The sequence below is a fragment of the Mus caroli genome, chromosome 2 (genome assembly GCF_900094665.2).
Source record: "Mus caroli chromosome 2, CAROLI_EIJ_v1.1, whole genome shotgun sequence".
Lineage (NCBI taxonomy): Eukaryota > Metazoa > Chordata > Mammalia > Rodentia > Muridae > Mus > Mus caroli.
The window spans coordinates 108,535,322-108,545,321 of NC_034571.1; the positions used below are offsets into that span (position 1 = coordinate 108,535,322).

Genomic DNA, 10,000 nt, shown 5'->3' on the forward strand with positions numbered 1-10,000 from the left:
GGAACTCACTCTGTAGACCAGGCTGGCCTCGAACTCAGTAATCCGCCTGCCTCTGCCTCCCGAGTGCTGGGATTAAAGGCGTGTGCCACCACGCCCGGCGCAACATAATTTGAAATTAAACATGACACAAGTCTGTGTCTTGGCAGCAGCTAAGAACCAAATGAGTTAAAGTGTGGAGGAATTTCAGGTTTTTTGAACAAGACCAGTACATAGCTGTCTCCGTATCCTTAGCAATTGTCAGGTATGAGCTAGGGTTTACAGTGGAAGTGACAGAAATATAAAGCTTATGGGTCATCAGAGGGCATGTGAGGAAGTCTAAGGACCCCAGGGTGATTGTGAAGTTAAAAGCCAAGAGTTGCTTTGAATGGAGGTAGGCAAAATCAGACCTTCTAGCCGGCTACTTTGAAGAGCTTTAGGGGATATCTTATAGGATGGCTGCATACGGTTGGACATTGAAGACTCTGAGGGAGATGGAAAGTTATGGCTCATTCCTCGATGAGGTAGCCATTCCAGGACTGTTTCCGTAGGAGAGGAGACAATCCTGTTTCCTTCATTCCACCTATGACCCACCCGCCAATTGATTTTAATCGTCCAAATAATTAACTGTAAGACTGTTGATGACTGAATTTCCAATTGCTTGATATGGTAAATTCTTCTGGCCTCTAAGTGGTAGTAAAGTGACTGAGCAGGTACTACATGTTGTACATTGAAGCAATGGAGACAGTGCATGGAGCTCGTCAGAGTAGCTCTTTTCAGGGGGTTCTTCCTAGCCTTTGCAAACCGTTTGTACCAATTATACATCTATCAGGGTGGAAGTGTTGTCTTCCTGTACGATGCATTTGAGCAGTTTTCAGCTAACAGAGTCATTAAGAAAGGGTTACTTGCAAGAACATGTACACATCTACATAATGTCACTTCTTCTACTTCTCAAAAGTCCCAGATATAGTTTTCCTTTTCCAAGTGGTAAAGAGAAAATGATTTATCTTCACTGGTTTGAAAAAAAGCATATAAGCTCATTCTCTGCATGGTAAGTATTAACGTAATCACGCCGAAAGGCTTTATCACACAGAAGGCACAGCCTGGGAAGGTAGACTCCAACGGTGCAGTATACAGTGTAGGCAGTAGAATTTAGTACGCATTTATTACCAGGGATCATGTGTACAAAGAACAGTTGCTTGAAACCCCAGAAGTGTTCATCATGAATACTGATGTTCTGATTTCAGTGAGCATCCTGTGAACCCTGGTAACTTTAGAAGACTTCTGTTGGTTGATGTTCCACCCTGCCTCGGCCCCTGTCCCACCCCCACCCCATGCCCTTTGCCTTTGTTGTTTTTTCTTATACTTTCTGAGGAATGATTACTGTGCAAAAAGGTTGTGAGGTTGTTGGAAGATGATGATGATCGGTCCTTATGAAGGACTAAGATGACTGCAGGCTTGATCCAGCCTGAAGAGACAGAGGAGTCAGGAGACCATGAGAGAGTGTTATGTGATCTAGATGGAGATAATCCTCTACCCATTATAGCTCTTGTCCTAAGAAGGATCTAGAAGTAAAAAGTCATTCATATACATATGATGCTTACATGTGCTTGTTTTACAGCATTGCTCTGATATCATGTGACTTTTTTTTTTCTGCTTAAGGAAAGTGGTTTGAAAATTTTATAATAAAGTATGATTTTGTTGATTTTTAAAAACATGACCCACATTGATACAAAATGACACATAAGAAAACACCTTTCATTAGTTAATATTTCTTACTTTCTGGTTTGGGATAGAACATTGATTTGTGACACTTTTGGAAACTTTGGGTGTTTACTGGGGAGGTGGGGTGCTGGGCTATTTGGTTTTCTCCATCAGAACAGTTACTTGGTCTAGACACCTTCTGTTTGTTTGAGGGAAGGATCAGCTTGGTACCAAATTATGTCACTGCACTTCTGCTTTTCAGTTGTACACTTTAAATATTACCTCTTTTTTTATACATTTATTTACCACTAAACCCCAAAACTCTGTGACAGTCTTAGAATGAGAAAAACAATGACCAGGAAGCTCATCTCTTGCCTCTCGTTGTGTTTGTGCACCTTCACCCAAGGGCTGAGGCCACAGGCTTGTTTCAATGCTTCTGCATATTTTTGCTTGGTAGTTACTTATCACTTAAGGCAAATGAAATAGCCAGCTGTAGTATCTGACACTTGCAGGGCAAGTATAACATGCCAAGCACCTCCTAAGCACTTGGTTCATTGTGGCTAGTTCATTGTCCAGATAATGGTATAAGGAAAGGAGAAATTTTATATCCTTGGAGGTACTGTGACCAGGACCTGAACACTGAAGAGATCTGCCAAAGTCCCCAGTAAGAGCTGATGACACAGCGTCTAAGGCACCCTCTAACAGCTATGCCAAAGAGCCTCTGTATTCAGGGGCAGTATTGGGTTACACAGTTTGATGTTGTGAGAGTTGGTGGTTAAGTAGTTGTAATGAATCAGAAAGCTTGTAAGTGGATACTCTAGTTAGCTAATGTCATTGCCTAGAAGCAAACTCTTCAGATTTTCTAGTATACCCAAAAAGGAAGTCCTCTTCTTTTTTTTAACCACTCCGATAGAGCTGTGTAATTCAGTTACCTATGTCACCCAGCACTATATGTCTTTATAAAAAGGAGTCTTAACATATACGTGCTTAACCTTTACTTCTCAATGATGAGTGCTTAAATTGTTATTGTGCTGCCATAATTAGGTGTAAGGCCTAAAATGCTGTGTGTGTATAGCTATAAAAAGAAAGTAATGTGATCTAGGACTGACAGTACAGCTGTATCTAAGGGGAAAAAATCCTATGGAAGGTTGAAATTGAACGTGGTAACTGCAATTATCTAAAAGGAAGTCTATTACCTTATGATAAAACTGTCAAAATAATGATTTGGTACTCCCACAAATTGTTCAGAGAATCAATAAAGCCAATATTTCGTCACAGTTTGAGAATTTAGGAATTCCACTTTCTCCTAAGTCACAAGAGAATGCTAATATAGTTTAAGAATGAGATCATTTTCCTGTTTTGTTTCTGTTTCATCTTGTAACTCCTATTAGAGTAAATATATTTGCTTGGGAAACCTGATGAACACTGTTCTTGGAAAGCATAAATAGTATTTATATTCAGTACTTCTGCACAGGATTTATACAAATATACTACTTTGCTTTGCAGGAATACAAAATACACGATTTTGAGTAGAGTATAGATAATTTCTACTGCAGTCACTGCTTTTCTTAGGGTCGGTGTGTAACATTTGGACCAATGTTGGTCTTTGATATCATTGGATACAAACCAAGGAGAATGACAATTTGAGCTTGGGTCACTCAAACCTACATGCTTCCCGACCTGCTCTTGGATATACCTGTCAATACAAGTGAACATTTGTGTTTTAATACAGGTTAACAGACTCATTCAAGACTCCTGAATGCTGATTGGTGAATAGATTCATGGTTTGCCCTCTTAACTAAGTCATCTAATGTTAGTTTTTCACTTTTGTTTTATAATTTGGGGCGTTTCCTATAACTAGTACAGAAGTACTTTTTGTTGGGATTAGCATCTGTCCATCCATAGTCACAGCTCTTGACTTGGTGCTATATCCATAAATATCCACTGACATGGAGAGATGATTCCTCGATGGCCTGCCTACCACTTCCTTGTAGACAGAAGACTGAGGGGCTGCTAAGGAAGTAATTTTAGGTAACATAAACATTAGCTACAATGTGATAATTAATGGGAGATTTGGGTCTTCTTTAGTTGACCCATTTAGTGGACTCATGCACTCCAGTGGAAATTACTATGAAGCTGAAACTGGCCTGGAAAGACTCATCTTCCTGCTTCGCCTCCAAAGTTTAGGAATTAGAGGCATAGGCTCTAATTCCTCCTCTTTAAAATCAAATAACATCTTTCTGCCCATGTTTAAAATAAATAAAAATGCTGCCCTGCTTAAAAATGATTTTATAAATTTTCTAGCATATTACACATAGCAGATTACTCAGGTGATAGTGACTTTTCTCTGTCAGGGGTTTTTCTCTCAGCCTATGCCTCTAATTCCTAAACTTTGGAGGCGAAGCAGGAAGATGAGTCTTTCCAGGCCAGTTTCAGCTTCATAGTAATTTCCACTGGAGTGCATGAGACTGTCGGGAGGAAAGAAAGAAAAGGAAGGAGGAAGAAGAAAAGAAAGAAGAAAGGAAGGATGAAAGCATGAGTGTGGGAGGGGAGGAGAACGAGGAGGAAGAGCAGGAAGCAAAGAGGACATTTTCTATTATTTAATTATTTAATATGTATGAATTTGTATGTATTTTGTAGTTAGGTTACAGCCTGCTGGGTGAATGTTACCATTTTTTCCAGCCTTCCTTTCATCTCTCTTAACTCATAAACGGAGCAAGCACACAGTGTTCTTGTCTGTCATTCATATCAGTAGTGAAGCTGTCTGAGAGTAGTGTCAAGTTCCAGCCCCATCTCCAGAAAGTCTACCCACGCTGCTCCATAAACATGCACATCAGCACACATGCACATCAGCACACATGCACATCAGCACACATGCACATCAGCACACATGCACATCAGCACACCTCTACAGTAATTATCAGAAGTCAGCTTTCTCAAGACGAGCTAACTTTTAATGAATCTACAGATACCTTAGGTTTGGTTTTGGTTGGCTTTTTTTTTTTTTTCCCTTTCTTTCTTTTTTCTTTACCTTGTTATATCATTTCAATTATTTAGGCAACACTTAAAGAGGAGAAATCAAAATAAAAAGGTGGGTTATTTTTCAAAACGGGATTTGATTTGGATTCATTTCCCTCTCCTCCATAAGCTATCAATTCTGCTGTGTGCTCACTGAATGTCTTCCTGTGCGGGGCATCGCAGGTGGTGGGCAGAGAGGAGCGGCGGCACTGCCCTAGCACTCGTAAAGTCCAGTTTTCAATGTTTTTTCTAATCTCTTGCTTTGTTGCATTTCCCTTATAACTGTTTCTGTTCAGTTTTCAAACTGTTAAGTCTTATTTGGTTTTAAAAACTAGACAATGTGTTTAAGAGTATTCTTTAAATGATATTTTGTGTATTCGGGTGCATAGGTGTAGACCAGGGAAGAACACTAAGGTTGTGATCTGGGATTTATTCTTGCCCCTTAATGGTACACAGCACCCCACGCCCCCTTTTTAACCTGTCTGTAGTCACACCTGAAATAAGCAAAAAATGAAGAGATGCTGAATTATTTGTGAAATGTGTGAATGGTCTCATTGTGACACACAAAGCATCAAGTTTGTCACCATTCCCAGGAGAGAGTCTGTGCTGGGAATGAGGAAGGGTGTGGTCCTGTCCACGATACCTTTCACCAGTTGAGTGTTCTTTAAGTCATCAGCACATTGACCATGTTCTCTGGGGCTACTCACCTGCCTTTTGGCTTGGAAAGCAGATGATTGTATCTTTTGAAGTATGAAAGATGAAAGAACTGGAGAAAATGGGGCTGACAGATGGGTGGCAAAGGGGTTGATGGTGTTTTCAACATTTCCTGTCTAATTAGACATTCTGATGGCTATCATCAAGAAAACTGACAGCAAGTGCTGGCAGGAATCTGGAGAAGAGGAGCTCCTAGTCACTGCTGGCGGGGATGCAAATAGTCTATCCATTAATGGAAATCAGTATGGAAGTTTCTAAAAAAGAAAGGAACTAAAAATAGAATTACTACATGATCCAGCTATATATGGGTAATTCTGGCCATCTACCCAAAGAATTCTAGAGGCAGCCACAGAGATGCCTGAACATCTGGGTTTATTGCTTCTCAAGAGCAATGAAATGGAAGCTGCATAGCTACCCATCTGGAGATGAGTAGATAATGAAATATGGTACCAGATACAATGGAATTTTACTCAGCTGTTAAAAAATGAGATTATGAATTTCTCAGGAAAATGGGTGGGGTTGGAACATTAAATTCAGCAAAGTGGAATGAAAAACAAAACAAAAATTAAGAGAAACACACAAACTAAGAGGAAAAGACGTGTCTCATATGCAGACTGTAGTTTATAGTTGTATGCATGTATCTTGTGTGTGTGTGTGTTATCTGTCTGTCTATAAATGTAGACAAACCTTAAGACTCTGGGAAAGAAGATCCAGGAGAGGACACAAAGTTGCCCAGGAAGCTAAGCAGGTGAAGGCCCAAGTGACGGGTTCTGGTGGGGTAGTATATAAGGGGAGACCAGATGAGCCTACCACAGAAGCATCAGCTAAAACAGTTTTGGTTTGAAAAATGTAATGAGACCTGGATAATTAGTAATGATTAGACACTGAGATGCTGTGTGTTTTCTCTTGTTTACTGAGCACGTACATATCCCTGACACGGCACAGCGGGGTCTTCTGGCTAACTTGGATTATTGCCCTCAACTGGCTTATGCTGCAGTAGGAAGGCTGAGCTCCTCACAGGCTTGGACTTACAGTGTAACTCAGGATCACAGAGACAGCTCAGTGGGTAAGGCCCTTCGTGCACTGGTGTGAAGGTGCAAGTTCAGATTCTCAGAAATGGTGTAAAACTGGGTTTGGTAGTATGTATCTGGAATCCCAGTATTCCAAGACAAGGTGGGAGGCAGAGGCAGAGGCAGAGGCAGAGGCAGAGGCAGAGGCAGACTAGCCTGTAGTTCACAGTGGCTAACAAAAAAGACCTTATTCACAAAAAGGTGGAGGGTGACCTCCGAGTGTATCTCTCCTCTCTCTCTCTCTCTCTCTCTCTCTCTCTCTCTCTCTCTCTCTCNTTTTTTTTTTTTTCCCTTTCTTTCTTTTTTCTTTACCTTGTTATATCATTTCAATTATTTAGGCAACACTTAAAGAGGAGAAATCAAAATAAAAAGGTGGGTTATTTTTCAAAACGGGATTTGATTTGGATTCATTTCCCTCTCCTCCATAAGCTATCAATTCTGCTGTGTGCTCACTGAATGTCTTCCTGTGCGGGGCATCGCAGGTGGTGGGCAGAGAGGAGCGGCGGCACTGCCCTAGCACTCGTAAAGTCCAGTTTTCAATGTTTTTTCTAATCTCTTGCTTTGTTGCATTTCCCTTATAACTGTTTCTGTTCAGTTTTCAAACTGTTAAGTCTTATTTGGTTTTAAAAACTAGACAATGTGTTTAAGAGTATTCTTTAAATGATATTTTGTGTATTCGGGTGCATAGGTGTAGACCAGGGAAGAACACTAAGGTTGTGATCTGGGATTTATTCTTGCCCCTTAATGGTACACAGCACCCCACGCCCCCTTTTTAACCTGTCTGTAGTCACACCTGAAATAAGCAAAAAATGAAGAGATGCTGAATTATTTGTGAAATGTGTGAATGGTCTCATTGTGACACACAAAGCATCAAGTTTGTCACCATTCCCAGGAGAGAGTCTGTGCTGGGAATGAGGAAGGGTGTGGTCCTGTCCACGATACCTTTCACCAGTTGAGTGTTCTTTAAGTCATCAGCACATTGACCATGTTCTCTGGGGCTACTCACCTGCCTTTTGGCTTGGAAAGCAGATGATTGTATCTTTTGAAGTATGAAAGATGAAAGAACTGGAGAAAATGGGGCTGACAGATGGGTGGCAAAGGGGTTGATGGTGTTTTCAACATTTCCTGTCTAATTAGACATTCTGATGGCTATCATCAAGAAAACTGACAGCAAGTGCTGGCAGGAATCTGGAGAAGAGGAGCTCCTAGTCACTGCTGGCGGGGATGCAAATAGTCTATCCATTAATGGAAATCAGTATGGAAGTTTCTAAAAAAGAAAGGAACTAAAAATAGAATTACTACATGATCCAGCTATATATGGGTAATTCTGGCCATCTACCCAAAGAATTCTAGAGGCAGCCACAGAGATGCCTGAACATCTGGGTTTATTGCTTCTCAAGAGCAATGAAATGGAAGCTGCATAGCTACCCATCTGGAGATGAGTAGATAATGAAATATGGTACCAGATACAATGGAATTTTACTCAGCTGTTAAAAAATGAGATTATGAATTTCTCAGGAAAATGGGTGGGGTTGGAACATTAAATTCAGCAAAGTGGAATGAAAAACAAAACAAAAATTAAGAGAAACACACAAACTAAGAGGAAAAGACGTGTCTCATATGCAGACTGTAGTTTATAGTTGTATGCATGTATCTTGTGTGTGTGTGTGTTATCTGTCTGTCTATAAATGTAGACAAACCTTAAGACTCTGGGAAAGAAGATCCAGGAGAGGACACAAAGTTGCCCAGGAAGCTAAGCAGGTGAAGGCCCAAGTGACGGGTTCTGGTGGGGTAGTATATAAGGGGAGACCAGATGAGCCTACCACAGAAGCATCAGCTAAAACAGTTTTGGTTTGAAAAATGTAATGAGACCTGGATAATTAGTAATGATTAGACACTGAGATGCTGTGTGTTTTCTCTTGTTTACTGAGCACGTACATATCCCTGACACGGCACAGCGGGGTCTTCTGGCTAACTTGGATTATTGCCCTCAACTGGCTTATGCTGCAGTAGGAAGGCTGAGCTCCTCACAGGCTTGGACTTACAGTGTAACTCAGGATCACAGAGACAGCTCAGTGGGTAAGGCCCTTCGTGCACTGGTGTGAAGGTGCAAGTTCAGATTCTCAGAAATGGTGTAAAACTGGGTTTGGTAGTATGTATCTGGAATCCCAGTATTCCAAGACAAGGTGGGAGGCAGAGGCAGAGGCAGAGGCAGAGGCAGAGGCAGAGGCAGACTAGCCTGTAGTTCACAGTGGCTAACAAAAAAGACCTTATTCACAAAAAGGTGGAGGGTGACCTCCGAGTGTATCTCTCCTCTCTCTCTCTCTCTCTCTCTCTCTCTCTCTCTCTCTCTCTCTCGCTGGCACACACACACACACACACACACACACACACACAAATGTCTTAACAGACATTTTGCCCTCTGTACTGCCTGTGCGATCAGAGTTAAGCAGCTAAGGTTTAATTAAGAGAACAGATATATGGACTTGAAAAGTTTTTTGTTGATGTTGATTTGTTTTATAAAATCCCTCATATTCTAGTGGTCTTACTCTGAGTCAGTCAGTCATTCTTTCTTTCTTTCTTTCTTTCTTTCTTCCTTTCCACATCTAATTCTTGCACTTAGTGTTTTATACAGTGATTATGTAAACTGAAACATTGTTGAATCTGGAAAAACTTTAGGATGTTAAGAGATAATTATGCAAATTATTTTAATTGTTTCCTCATTTTGATTTTCAATTTTTTCCCCCAGACCTTGGCAATATCAGCAGTTCCCCCTCCCCACCCCACCCCCAGGAATTCAGATCTCTTTGGCAGAGACTTTGACCCTCTCTCAACTTTAAAAACTGGAGTGTTTTTTTTTTTTTTTATTTAAAACTTTGAAATTTCACTTAGTTTTTATTAGCCAGCATGGGGGTAGAACATGATTTTTTTTTTTTTTAAATACTGTCTGTCTGGAATGTTTTATTTCTTTCTGAAGCATGTTTGAGTCCCCCACACATTTAATTTGGGGGAAAACCACTGCAACTTTAGACTTTAAGAAAATTGTTCACTGCATACAACTTGGAATTTACGTTTTCCTTTGACATCTGGGTGTGAGCACCTCCCTGTGTGGGACACTGATAGAGGCCTTAAGTAGACATGGAGAAAATACAAAAACAGAACGTCCCTGTCCTCCAGGAGCTGCTTCTGAACAGAGAAGGCTGGGCAGAAGTGGATAAACAATTAAACTGTTCCTTGTATTATGACAGGTGCTGTGGGGAAAGTCTTTCAGTCTAAACATGCTGGGCACCTCTGTGGATGAAGGCGGGGAATGAACCAGCAGTCTGATTAATTTGGTGGGGGCGTAGGTGTATCTCAGATTCCACGAAGCATGGCGGGGCACTTCGAGTCACCTCATTCAGTGTCTCGGCTTAGACGCATTTTGAACTTCCTAGTGGCCAACTCTTCACCAGTTCCGAAGGATGTTTATCACTCTGTCACCTGATGGTAGGGTGATCGGCACCGAATCCTGTTACTTC

At 41.0% G+C, this 10,000-nt stretch overlaps 1 protein-coding gene and 1 long non-coding RNA gene across 4 annotated transcripts in view; one reads left to right on the forward strand and one right to left on the reverse strand.

Moving 5' to 3' along the window:
- C2H15orf41 (chromosome 2 C15orf41 homolog) overlaps nucleotides 1-10,000 on the forward strand; it is a 200,222-nt gene that overhangs the window by 70,068 nt on the left and 120,154 nt on the right. The gene's annotated exons all lie outside the window — the stretch shown is intronic.
- LOC110287211 overlaps nucleotides 9,943-10,000 on the reverse strand; it is a 74,113-nt gene continuing 74,055 nt past the window's right edge. Inside the window, exon 5 of the long non-coding RNA XR_002377188.2 lies at nucleotides 9,943-9,999. This is a non-coding gene — a long non-coding RNA (uncharacterized LOC110287211). The remainder of the gene's footprint in view (nucleotide 10,000) is intronic.